Source organism: Serinus canaria, chromosome 20, assembly GCF_022539315.1.
Source record: "Serinus canaria isolate serCan28SL12 chromosome 20, serCan2020, whole genome shotgun sequence".
NCBI classification, from domain to species: domain Eukaryota; kingdom Metazoa; phylum Chordata; class Aves; order Passeriformes; family Fringillidae; genus Serinus; species Serinus canaria.
The window spans coordinates 4,770,476-4,784,315 of record NC_066333.1 but is presented as its reverse complement, the minus strand read 5'-3'; the positions used below and the strand labels follow the sequence as shown (position 1 = coordinate 4,784,315).

General features: G+C 43.9%; 1 long non-coding RNA gene across 1 annotated transcript; it reads right to left on the bottom strand.

The window, feature by feature from the left end:
* Nucleotides 1-1,623: 1,623 nt before the first annotated feature.
* Nucleotides 1,624-13,190, bottom strand: LOC127060298 (uncharacterized). The gene is made up of 3 exons (XR_007779186.1): nt 13,050-13,190; nt 8,109-8,268; nt 1,624-1,764 (listed from the first exon to the last, which is right to left on the bottom strand). It is a non-coding gene; the product is annotated as an uncharacterized LOC127060298 (long non-coding RNA).
* Nucleotides 13,191-13,840: the final 650 nt, after the last annotated feature.

The following is a 13,840-nucleotide window of genomic DNA, read 5'->3' as shown; positions in this document are numbered from 1 at the left end:
CACTGTGGATAATTTTTATGATATTGCTGTGCCTCTCCTTGGTGCGTTGTTACAGTTTAATTTGTACATATTCTGCTGCTGATGTAGTGTCACTCAGCTGTAACCACAGAGAGCATGATGGGTTTGTATTATTGCAACAAATTTTCCCTTAAAAAAACAAGAAAAGAAAAGAAGAGAAAGAAAGAGGAAGAGAGAAAAAAAGACAGAGAAAGAAAAAAAAAAGGCAAGGGAAAAGGGAAGAGAAAAAGGAAGGTTTTTTCTTGAGAGCATATTTGTCTGATTTCTAGGATTAGTGAACTGCAGACAGGCTGTCCTGCAGGGTCAGTGGAGAGCCAGATCTCAGCTCTGCCCTGCAAAAAAGGATTTAGATTCAGGGTTATATCTCAGGCACATTACATAAATAAGTATCTGCTGCAAATTTGTGTTTTGAACCAATTTTCCACAAAGTTCAGGGTAAGGGTTTCATATCTGCAAGAATTCTTCAGACCCTGACCAGCTACTCATCTTTACCAGATGAGCTAATACCAGTTTATCTGCTTCCCTTCCAAATGGTGATGCCCATTCTGTGGTTGGAGTTTAATGTTACAGATCAATTTTCAGCCCCAGGCATCAGTTTTACATTTAGATGTGCAGGGCAGCTCTGCTGAAGCCTCTCACCAGTTCTGGATATTCAGCAGCCCATATCAGCATCCACACAAAGCACTGACCACACTCTTTTCTGTGCATCTGCTCAGTGATAGAGTTTCCCATATGGAAATGTTTTGTAAAAATAAGGGATTACTTGGAAAGACACTGGGCTAACCCTGCTGAGGATCTGCTTTTCTTCTCCTTAGTTCTCCAGCGTGGAATGTCACTGCTGGTATTTTGGACAGTGACCATAAGGTCATAAGACTGAGAGACTGAGACTCCCTCAGCTCTTTGTTTACCTCTGAAAGACAAAACAACTGATAATTTCACCTCATAAGCAAGAGTTAAGTGTGCTTAATTCTTTAAAAAAGCTAATTCATTTTGAAGCAGCTGAGCATGTCCCACATGTTTGAACCCAGCCTGACAGAAAACATTCCCTTGAGCAATGACATCTCACTCTTGTCACAGCCAGCCACAGTGCAAACCTTCTTTCACACCACTAGAGCACATACCAGGGACACCTGCATGTACAGGTGGCTTCTCCAGGCCACCCTGACACCTGGGAGGCCAAGGCAGGACCCTCCTGCTGCCCACAGAGTCCTGTGTAGCTCCCCTGCTTTACTTCAAGTGGAGAAATGAGCGGAGCAGAAGAATGAAGGCTTCTCCCCAATTCTTCCACACAAGAACAAACCCAGGCCATGCCAAAAGGTGTGTGTTAAAATGGCCATAAGCACTTGGGCCATATAGAAGTTCTTCTCCTGCTTTGCCCCTGTGAATCAATCCTTTCAATCAAAGTAGCTGGGGGACACAATGATGTTTTTATTTGCAATTACAGCTTTAAATTAAGATCAATAGAAGCAGCTAAACCCTGCCATGCCAACAGTCCTGAATGGTTCATGAGTTTTCAGAGAACACATTTCTAAAATAAACTCATTTTCTCTTAAAATTAAAATACCAGAGGAAAAAGACTTAGAGCCTAGTGCAAGAGAAAAACTCGAGGAATCTTACTTGATTTTTATTTTGTTTTTAGTCATCAAGCCAGCAAGACCTTCTCCCCTAGTGTTGCTTTCCCTGTGGACTTTCCATGGCCACATCTGGAATAATGCAGGTGGGCACCCAGCCAGGTCAAAGCTGACTCTGTCAGAAGAGAAGAGGGAAAGACACAATTATTAACTATCAACCTGTATTTCTGACTTCTTCAATGTAAAATTGTGTTTAATAAGAAGTTCCTGCTATAGAAAACTTTTGCTTGAGTTTTTTGATAGTCTCTTCCAAGTAAGGACTCTGTGTAGCAAAACATTCAGTGCTTTAATCTTATACAAACTGTGATTATAAGGAAAAAAAAAGACTTTACTAAATTTAAATTTGAACAGTTTTCATAGGAAACTGAGGCTGGTTACCTTAGTTTTAAGAAACCAGTCAAAAAAAGGCATAAGCTTTTATCAAATGAGAGCTTTTCTGAGAATGAAATTGCAACAAAAGAACCTATTTTTCATGAGTTTCAGATTTCCCAGCATATTTCATAGTTGTTGTACAAGTTGGGGTAATATCTGCAGTGATTTATAGAGGAGCGGCGCTGTAAGAAGCCTCCCTTCTAATTATAACTGGTTATGAGGTACATCACTCATATCAGCCTGAAATTTACTTCCATCTCAAACATGAGCTTTTTTTCCCCTGTTTATTGTCACAAACTGGCCACAGAAATGCTGATAAAGACATTACAGAAAATGCTATTAACTTAATCCCTTCCCAGCTGAGGTTCCTTCTTTTGACACAAACTTATTTTGAGGCTTTGTTTAGGCGTTGCAATGTGCCAGGCAGCAAACATTATCTCTCATGGAAAGTTGTGCAATGAAAGCCTTTCCTGTTCCATGGGCTCCATTAGGCAGAAATGACTTTGACAGAATGTGCAAAAGAACCTATAAATCCAGTGATTCCCTCCACTTTTACAGGCACTGTGTGCAAAGGCTTCACACGTAGAGTAGATGTTTCATTTGAATGCAAAACGTGCTAAAATTTGTACTGAAAAGCACTTAGGCTTTAAAAACATGCCATAATTCTAAGGAGAAAAATGCCTGACATATCTTTTGGCTGATTTCAAATTCATATATATTTTAAATGATCTATAGAGCCTAAGCTATGCATTTTATACAACAGAATGATAACCATTCGCATTCCCCTCCATCTAATCCACGGATGGTCTTGATTTATTAGCCAGTCATGCACAGTGCACTGCCCCTCCCGAAATTCATGCTGTAATTTTAATTTTTGTTGTTGCTGCTGCTGCTATCTGGATGCAGGGCTTGCCATGAAGATAGCATGGGCTTAGCCTGTAAACATAATTGATGCCATGGAAGATAATGATTTAGGATATCATCCATCTCCGGTACAGCTTGCCATTACATGACTTGTTCTTGCAGGTATCTGATTTGTATCACAGACGAGCTGGCTTGATTGCTGTTTTGCCATGGAGTAATAGTTCCCTGGTTCCCACTGACATGCTGAGTCTCCCCTGATCACTCAGGTGATCAGTCAACACACGAGTTAATTATGGGTGAAGGGGTGTCTGAAGCCCAAAGATCAAAAGATACCCACAAGGTCTTCTCCAAGTCATTATTCACCTTCTTAAGCATCAGGCAGCCAGTTCAGATTCCTGCCTCCTGCACTGTCCTTAAATAAAGTGATATCACAGTAGGGAACCTGAATTAGAGCCTCTGTAAGACACAGAATGAAACATTCAATTTCTGCATAAGAAGAGAGAAAAAAGTTCACATGGGCAAGACTGCCTACATCGGGGAAGTTAGGGGTACACTCATTTAGTTTTCAATTTTTAAAAAATCATTTAAGTAATCAGTGGTAGGTGTTCAGAGGTAAAAAACTCAACAGTTTGCCAAAAGGTTCTCAGAAGTTTCCCCAGCTAAATTTCTCAGGTTTTATCTGGCATTTCAAGGAAATATTTTCTCAGATACTGTCATCATCTTTACATCCATGCACAAAGAACAGAACTATTGGCAGAAGTTAGGAGCTATTGGACAAAATAATTAAAAGCCCTCCTAAAATGTAAAGGAAAAGCTGTTCTCAAAACCTTTTTTCTCTGTTTCAACTGCCCTCAAAATTCAAATGCATGCATTAATATTCCCAGAGGCTAACTATAATTATGGTCCTGGATCACATCTGTGAGATTCACCCTGCTGGGTCATGTCCTGCATTACTGTGGGGAATGGGCACCACAGCTCCACAGTCTCTCTCCTGTTTTAAGACCCTGAAAGCCAAATCAACTTGTTGGACGAGTCTGTTGAGCAGATGAGATCAACAGCAGCAAAGAGTTTGTGGTGTTGTGCTGAAGCCACAGGATTATTTGTGTGGGTAGAAAGAACAATCTCCCCAACAGTAATTACCTGAACTCACTTGGGTACCAGCTTAACCTGCACCACTGAGCTACACCTGTATTTGTCCACCAAGACTGGTTTCTCCACCTCTGTGGTTTTCATGTTACTCTATTAAAGGGAAGGCAACTGAGCAATACAACTCAAAAGGTTTATTTCCTAAAATAATATCATGGTTCCTCCAAAAAGTCACCCTGCCTTTATTCTGGAGGCAAAAGGAACCAAATCTCGCTGAGTTGCAGGTTTGAAGAGATACTTTGTAAGGTCAAACCCTCAAGGGGCTTCAGTGCAAGTGTAACTCAGTGCACACAGTTCCACATATGCTTTCTTCCATATGCAAATAAATGCTATGGGTGCACAGCCCACTTGCACGTATCTGCACATGCCAAAGGGATTTACACATGTTAATGCTTGGAAAGCAAAGTGAGAATGTATATAAAATGGCATGCACAAAGTGCATTCATCCATGTGCATATCCCTCTGGAGGCAGCACTACTTGGATGTGTTTCTAAGCAGAAAAACAGTTAAAAATTGATATGTCACCCTCTCTCCAAAACCTAATGACTACAGTCTGTTAATTGCACCGCATCTGCTGGAACTTTCAGCAAATGAATCATGGACCTGATCTATTATTTACAATACCAACAGAACTGCAAATAGTGGTTTAAAGTCTCACATATGCAGAGTGCTTGCAGAAGCAAACTATGCCATGTTGTCCCTATCCTGTCACTTCCCCAAGCAGGTACCATATATTGTGACAAAGCTGCTATAATAACCTTTCCAAAATTTTACTTTCTGCAGATGGAGAGAAAGCAGTGAGAGAACATAAAGACTCCCATAAAGGAAAAGAACACTTTAAAAAAGTTCAAAATATCATGTACAATTAATCTTAGAGTAGTTCTGTAATCTCCAGGCCATGTCTTGCCATTGCTTTGAGCCAAGATTCCCACAGCCTGGGATTCACTCGTCGCTTTTGGGTGCCCAACAAATTGGTTTATGGCAGGGTCTGCTGGGGAGAGAGTCATCTTAGCACAGCTATGCCTTGAATTTAGGCTTTAATTGTGGCATCTCCTCTCCTGGTGTGAAATCCATATGGGTTTGCTCAATTCCCATGCTTTTTCAGGCATTTGAACACTGGTACAAATAAAGAGTGGCTGATGTGCTTTGCCTTGCACAGAGCCCTGAACCCCAGCCCCATTTCCCACCACCTCCTGTTCTCTACAAGCATTACCTGGTGTTACCACTGCTGTGGTTTTTTCAGTAGGACAATTCAGCCTTGAAGAAAATAACAGAATTTTTTTTCCCCCCCAGGAGCTGCCACAGCAAACAATGTAAGGCTTGAAAGTCAGGCTGTATCCCCTCTTCCTTGGCTTCCTCAAACCAGTAACACCATCTCCCCAAAGCAAATGGCAATTGTCTGGTGTAAACTGGAGCAGAATTGCCACCTTCTGCTGTGCAACAGGAACAAGAGCTTTGCACTCCTTATTATCACTGTGAGACCTGAACATTAGTGAGCTGGCCTCGTTACACAACTCCAGCCAGCCCACTTATCCACCAGAAAGCAAATAACCACTCAGGCTGAAGTTTATGAAACTTCTGGGATTCACAAATGTGTTTCGTGGATTTCTGGCAGTTGTCTGAACGTTCACAAATAATGTGATGCCAGTAATCACAGCAAGTCAAAGCTTGACACTTCTATTCATAAATCAGGAGATGTTTTATTTTTACTGCTTGAACATTTCTGTTCCCAAGCACGATTGGATTTGAACCATCAAGTTGGAGGTGAAAGGACTTTTATTTAATATATTTGTTTAGGTTTATATGAAATATAAAAAAGCGTCTATGCAGGACTCTAGCCACCTTTACCATATATTAAAAAAACCAGGCCAACTCACACAGACAAAAATAAACTTAGTAACTTTCAAAAGGAAAAAAAGGCACAAAAAAAGCCTCTTGGGCAGAGACTTCACATCTTTCTATATAAACCAAAATCTTCTGCAGACACTGTTTCTCTCATCTCCAGAGCCTGGGCCATGAAGGGATGTGTCCCTCAGGTTAGCAGAATTGGGACTCTCCCAGGGCAGGGTGAAAAGGGAGCACTCAGTCCTGCTGCTGCTGAGCAGATCCAGCCAGTATTCTCTCCTTTAAACCAAGAGGACTTCAGCCAAAATGCCTCTGTGGCTTGCAGCTGCAGCACTATCACTAGGGAGACAGAGCAATCTATTAAGCAAAGAGGTTCCAAGATCCAAGACTTGATGCCAAGAACTATTTTAGCCTCCCCTGCAAGCCTGCAGACACAGGGCAGGTCCTGCAGCACCAGTGGTGACTGCTGGGGGTGGAAACTCTCCCTCAGCACCCCATGGGCACAGAGAGCATCCACAGCCCACCCTGCCCAGTGCTCCCCTCCTCACGCTGCCCCTGCCCCCCAGCCACCCCTGGCACAGGGGTTTCTCCCACTCATACATTGTAAAGTAGTTTCATCAACCAGTTCCTCCTTCCACAGCCAGAAAATAGTCAAATTATCACTCCAAGAGTAGAATGTGGAAGAGAGAACCAACCTATTGCCTTTGAAGCCTAAATTAAAATGAATCCATTAGGATTTTCTATCACAAGGCAGATGGTCTAGGCAGAACAGGTTGTGTCCAGTTGCTGCTGGCATCAGCCAAGAGCACCATCCACTGTCCCACCTTACATCCTCCTTCCTTTCAGTCTCCTTTTGAAGTGGACAGGTACATGTGGGAAGGCAGGGACAGAGGAGAGAGACACGCCTTTATAAAATTGGCTTTTCTCCTCATGTGGTCAGAAGGCACAAATCTTTTAGTGACAGCTTGGTCTCTGCAGAGACAGTCCTAGTTCTCCTAGAGAAACGTCCCTTCCAAAGTAGACACAGAAGTGACAGAGGATGAGCTCTTTACTCTTTTGAATGCTGCAGGAAGGAAGTGCCCCAAAGTTTGCAAACAGTTGGCACTCTGACATGCTGTAGGTGATATTTTTCAAACCCTCTATGCAAAACACAAAACACCACGTCGATGTTTTTCACTCAAAGCTGTCAACTTTTGGAAAGGTTTCTGCTGAAGACATTGAGCAGAGGTTTCTCTTGGACAGGAATTGCCAGTAGGAGACAGGTTAAAGGAAGCCCAACAAGTCTGTCCCTTCCATCCATCCTGCCTCTCTGCAAGAGCTGCGTCCCATCAGCAGCTGCCAGGAGTAAGGGGAGGCTGCATGCAGGAGAAAAACTCTACCCTGAGGCTCTGCTCTGGCCAGAGTAGATTTGGATAAGGATCAGGATCCAGTGCAACAAGGCATGTAGAGCACAGTCAGACTTCCTCCCCTCCAAGCATCTGAAAAGCGACCTGAGCGGATTTCTCCTGGACAGCTCAGCATTTGAACAGGCCAGTTAATCAAAAGCACCTCCCAACTGCAATGACATCCTGCTGCCTTCTGACACTTGCCACTTCCAGAACACCGTTTACAGCTCCATTGTTGTAACAGGAAGCCCTGAGGAGGAACTGGCTCCTACAACATGTTGCCATCACATTTTAGCCAAGGCTGAATGTAGCTGCAAATCTTTCTACAAAATCCAGCGGAGATCTATTAAATGCATAATTTCCCTGGCACCAAAATGTTATTCTTTTAGCAGGTCTGCTTCTTCCCTGTGATTCTGATGGAGTGTGCTCTGCTGTACTATGAAATACACCATGTCTGGGTGTGATACACAGGAAACATCTTTGTTCAACACAGCTTGTCTTTTATCATGTCACTTTTCTATTGGATTTCTTTTCTGTGCATTGGAAACACATTCTTGTGACAGTTACACTCCTTTACTGGGAGGCTTTGCTGTGTGACCTGCAGTGTCACAGGCAGGACCAGATCTTGCCCAAAAGCCCAGGATGGGCAGCTTGATATAACAGAAAGGCATATGGAACAAATAAAGAACCAGGAAAAGCAATACAACACTCCTATCCAAGTGGGCTACAGAAGCATTTTCCAGCCTGAAACACAGATCTGCAATAACCAAAAAACCAAAACAAACAAACAAACCCCTGAACTGCTATTTCCTGTATGATGCTCATTATTACCTTTCTACACACTTACCAGAGTTAGCATGAGAGCTCAAGAAATCCAGGAATGCCACCAGCAAATCCACTTTGCTAGGAAGAGGCAATGTGGTAACAAAGCACAAACCAGCCCCGCCAAGCTGGAGTACATCCCTCTCACAACTGTCACTGGTAATTTCTTCCAGATCCTTCAGAAACTGCAAAGAGGAACACATGGTAAATAAAACTGCTTGGCAGAGGAGGATTCATTTTTCTGCTTCATTGTGGCCTTCTGCAAACACCGGGCAGGATGAAGTCCCACGAGATACTTGCTCTGATAGCTCCCCACTGCTGCACTCAGTGTGGTGAGCTGGTCCAGCAGAGCTCGACCAAGAGCTGGGTGGTACAGAGACACTTCTCCCTTTTGGCAGGGGTGAACTGTCAGAGCAGCCCAGTCACTTTGCACAACCTGCCCTGTAGCTGCCTTCATTGGAACAGGTGATGTTCCCAATCCCCAACCCTTTATGCATCCTTTATGTTCCCATCTGCAGTGCTCCCTGAGCAGCTCAGCATCTGGGCATGTTCCCACTTGAGCTGGGCTGCACACCAAGCTCAGCCCAGCTCTTTTTGGACTCCACAAGCAGATGTTCATCTCCCCTAGGAGCTACAGGTGAGTACCAAGCGCTCCCAGGTGGGTGTGCTCCTCCCAGAGCCTGCTGCTGGGGCCTCCTCTGAGCCAAGCCACACCACAGAAATGCCACTGCTGCTTCACTGAGTTACTCAACAAATCCTGAACTCCTGCAGAAATTCCACTTCTCGGCCAGAGGGTTTCAAATTAACACTTCCCATACCCCAGAAAGGTCCTGCTCTTCACCTGTCCTCCTGTCAAAGCCTTGCTGCTTTCACAGGAGGAGTTCAAGTTTCATTGAGTGAATGGGCAGAGGAAACACCATGATTTTCTTTCATCTCATGATGATGATGCTCACTCAGAGATTCCTGCTACTGCCCTATGTTCTGTAAATGATCTAATGTGAGAGATGGGAGACATTCTTAAGAAAGATGATGTCACAACTTATGTACCTCTCTGCTTTGAGCAAAGACAGGTTACCCTGAACTTCTTTGGCAACATCACAAACCCCCAAAAGGAAAGATGGAGTAAAGTTCCTTTTAGGACAGCCTAGAAAAGCCAGAACATTTTTTTTCCTGGATTTTACCTCCAAGTTCCTTGTAATCAAATTGAGCAACCTAAGATGCTGACTGACAACATCATTGTTCACCCTTGACACCCGTGGTGTCTGCTGGTGTTTTCTGAGCCTGGTGGTTTAAACCAGTCATGTGTTTTCCCCATGTGGATATTCAGGAGGGAGCCAGCATCTGAAAAGCACATTCACCCAGTCCAGAGGCCAAACCAACACTTTGATAGTACAAAAAATGGGTTCAAACCCAAAGTCAGTGGCAAGACTCATCCAACAGTGGGTGAATTTTTGACTTCCCCCTGCACCTCACTCGCTCCTAAGCAGAGCACACAGTAGTTCACACTTTCAGGATTGCTTTATGGAAAAGTTTCATTAAAAGTAATTCAGGTGCTTCTGGTAAAAACCAGGCAAGGAGCTGAGGCAGGAGGAAGGTGTGTTACAAGTTTCCTTCCCAAATCCCTCAGCACGAGGGACTTTCCAAGCCCGATGTTGGATTTCAGATTCATTAAAGGCAGGCAGGAAGAGATGGCTCATATGCACACAGTGCTTTTCCTGCTGATCAATAAGCTTCCTTCCTGCCTGATAACTAAACCACTCATAATATTAACAGTGTTATTTAAGACCTCTAGAAACTCTGATTCAAAAAAACAGAAATATCTTGACCTAGATACTGGGAACAAAACAATACTGAGTAAACTTTGGGATTGCCTGTTCATCTGTCATTGCACTTGTTGGAGCAAAGCTATTTTACCCCAAATGTTCTTACACCAGTGTACTGGTTCAGAGAGAAAAATCTTTTGGACACATTCCCCCTCTCAATTTAGATTAAAAGGGGTGCATTTTAGAGTCCATTAATAAGGGACATGAACTGCCTTTTCAACAACTACAAATAGCAAACACTGTTATATCAGAACACATAAATGAGGCTCAGCCCTATGTCCTTCTGAGGATAAAAGGAACATGAGAAAAGAAAGAACATAAAGGGTATTTCCACCAGGTTACAAGTGCACAGGCTCAAGAAAGCAACCTGCATTGTAAGAGATAGTCACTGATACAGAATGGCTCAATAAATGTTTTCAGAAGCACCATCAGGCTGTGGCTTCTTTGGGCATGAAGTAATGCTGGGAACATTTTGCAGCACCTTTGCAAATCAAGGCCTTGATTTCCTCAGGATCTGTACCAAAATTCATAGGTTTCCACAAGAAGGCACATCTGCACAGCTTGTCTGACATATCCAACTGCAAAGCTCAGGATGGCTTGAGCACCCAGCCTTCTGTCCAGAGCTGGAGCTTCACTGGTCCTCACAGTTTATTATAGCTTATTTCTGCTTATTCCTCTTATCCATGCAAATTTTAGTGCTCACCTGTATGTGTTTCAGTAGTGAAGCATTTAAGTGTTTACCTACCTGGAAGACAGCCTGCTTAAAAGGTAGCAAAGGAAAAGAAGGACTTTCAGAAAAGATCAAATACATCATAAGCTTGGCAGACACTGTAGCCCTGAAACAGCAGTTTGAAACTTGCACCATAACAAATCTTCTCCTATACATTATCTCACAGGAAACAACACATGATAAATTCTTAACACAATGTGATTCCCCTCCTTCCTCCTCCTCCCCACTTCAGAAAGATTTAACATCTAATTCAGCTTTTGACGAGCTGCTTCATCACTGCGGGAATGCTGTTGATCTCTGTCGGAACCCTGCGGCCTTGGACAGAACAAACTGAAAGGGGGAAAAAAAAAATTTGGCCGTCTGTAATGATAAATAAATACATTACAGGATACAACTCTGGGGAATGGAGGCTGACACTGACTGAGCACCATGACCTCCACGGAACTGCCAAGTCTCCACCGCTTAACAAAAGTCAACTTTTGTTTGCCTTCTCCCCCCTCAATGACAATTTCTTTAAGAGCAAATGCAGGATGGAAAAGGGAAAAAAAATAAAACCAATAAAAGATAGAGAGCTCCAAACCCTCTTCATCTGCTGCCCAGAGGCACTTTGGTTTTGACAGAACAGTATTTTATTTCTTTGGTCTCCTGGAAATTGGGGGAAACCAGTCCATGCTGCATCAGCAGCAGTGGGACAAGGAAACTGTGCCACAGGGAATGCTCAAATCCCTTTAAAATTTTTTTTGCATTAGGATGTGCCTGCCTTCAGGCTAGTTCTTGGCTTCGATTTGATTTTCTGTCTACTTAAGTCCCACTCACAAAATCAAATATGTATTTCAGCTGTTGGGTCTTCACATTGATGGCAACAATAATTATGTAGAGAGGAAGCAATTGGCCACCCCATCAGACAAGCCACCCTCTCATCCCTGGAAGCCTCGCCCACTTGTGACAACCTGTTTCCTAGACTCTCCTTTTCCATATCTCTCCAATCTCTTTCCCATTTCTCTCCAGTCATGCAGAAAGGTGATACCTGCTGCCACCACTCCTCATTTTGCAGATGCACAAAGAGATAAATAAAGTGTCACGACAAAGTCAGTCAAGTCAAAAGCCAGGTGTGGACTGCAGGCATTAACTCTTGTGTCTGCATTGTGCTTACCATTAGTCCATTAACTCCATGCCCTTTATGGGAAACACAGAGGATTCAGCCTGATCACGAGTTCATGGCCAAGCCCTGAAGACCCCTCAACACCTCAGAGCAAAGGACAGCACAAAAGCCCCTCACTAACTCTGGCACAGCTCACTCCAGCCCAGGAAGAGAAGCTGATCAGCCCCACTGGCTCGCTGAGCCATCCATCCCTGGCACAAAGCTGATGTAGCTACACCACTCCTGCAGCCCACACCAGCATCACTTCCAGAGCTTCACTGCCCTGTGCAGAGGCTCCAGCTCACCCCGAGCTGTCTCAGGGATACAAGGCACAGCTTGTTCCAAGAGCTCCTTCTGCTCCCCTCACTCCCCCAAGGGATGTCTCCTGCCAGCTCGCCCCGTCTCACTGCCGCCGACACCAGGCTCTGTCTCCACAGCTCTGGGCTTGCAGATCATTTAACTGAGCTATTCACCAAAGCACCTATTTAATCCACTCTGCTCACACTTGCTACTATTAAATACTTCGTATTTTCAAATGTCCTGTGACTACTTGTGCTTCATAATGTCCTTCTTATTTCCCCTGTCGCCTGTCCTTGTATACACAGCAACGTGGATAAGGGAGAGATGATTACACTCACCCAAACAGTGGAAGACTCACGATTCAATCCCTTTATCTTCTGTCTCTGGTTGACGTTTTTAATTTCTCAATCTATCCTATTTCTTACTCCTTAGGTTTCGAGGATTTGAATGGTTCACTTGCAGTTAAGGGTAGGCTCTTTCTAACACGTCTTCTTTTATTTGGATATTCTCCTGAACATTTTCCATTGCTTTGAAATTCCCTCTGAGAGTAACTGGAGAAAAGTAGTTTTCTTCAGCTTCATCAATTCCCTAAGACTGTTCTGCTGGGGAATACTTATTTCACATTAATTATATCTTTGGTTGTCCTTGTAGTTGTTCCCTGCAAGTGTAAATTGAGTGCATTACAGTCTGTTAGCAAAAGGCTGTTTAGGCATTGTGGGGGCTGCACTTACAGACAGATTTCCATAAAATCAGGCAGGGGATCTAAGTGGTGCACAAGTGCTCCTCAAACCAATACTGAGCTCATGTCTTGACCTGCCCACCAGAACAAGACTGACACTTTCTAGGAGAGAGTGGATAAGGAGCAAAAATATCAGAAATAAATATGAAATCAACTTTCAAAGCTATACATCCCAAACCTTTCACTTGAGTCAAATACACAAAAACCCAAAAAGCAGGATAAAACAAACCAACCCAAGTGCAGAGAAGCTCTGCCTCTGATGCAGGTACAACAGAAACATGAGCCCCCATCTCAGTCAACAGCTCTGAATGCGAATTCCTCCCTTCAGAAACCAAAGAAGCCTTTGCTGTGCTCCACAACTCATCCACCGCAGGCAGCAGCAGCAGAGGGGATCCACTGTGACCTGTGTGTGTAGCTGAGGGGAAATGCAAAGCTTCTGCAGAAGTCAAGTGGGTGGAAATCAGCTGTGGACATCTGGGTGGACATTATCTGCCAGCACAGTCCTCTCTGCTGGCCTGCTTCTCCCTCCCTGCCGCACATCTCCTGCCTGTGCAGCCCTGCCTGTGTGTTTAAACAAAAAGGCTGATAAGGAGTGCTTGTCTGTCAGCAGTATCTGAAGCCCACGGCTCTTTGAGAGCATTTGGGTTTACTTGGCGGGTCATGCTGACTCCTTGTGAGCCATTTATCATGACAAAAACTCCAACGATTGGCACCACGCCAGTGTCTTCCCTTCTCTTCCCTCCCCCCACCCCTTTCTCCCCTCCTGGGTATTGATGCTACATCAAAACAAACCTCCAGTTCACATAGCAACAGAACATTTTTATATAACCCCTGCACAGGAACGCTGCACAAACCATTGGGCAATCCCTTGCAAGCACGTTAGGTAATTCCAGGATATTTTGCTGGTTTTTGTCAAAAACACCCCTGACTAAATGAACTATAAAAAGGGAAGAGGATCTTTTGCACATGGGCCAGATTTGAAACACGACTTGGCACCAAGGACATCAGGGGATTAGGGCACCTA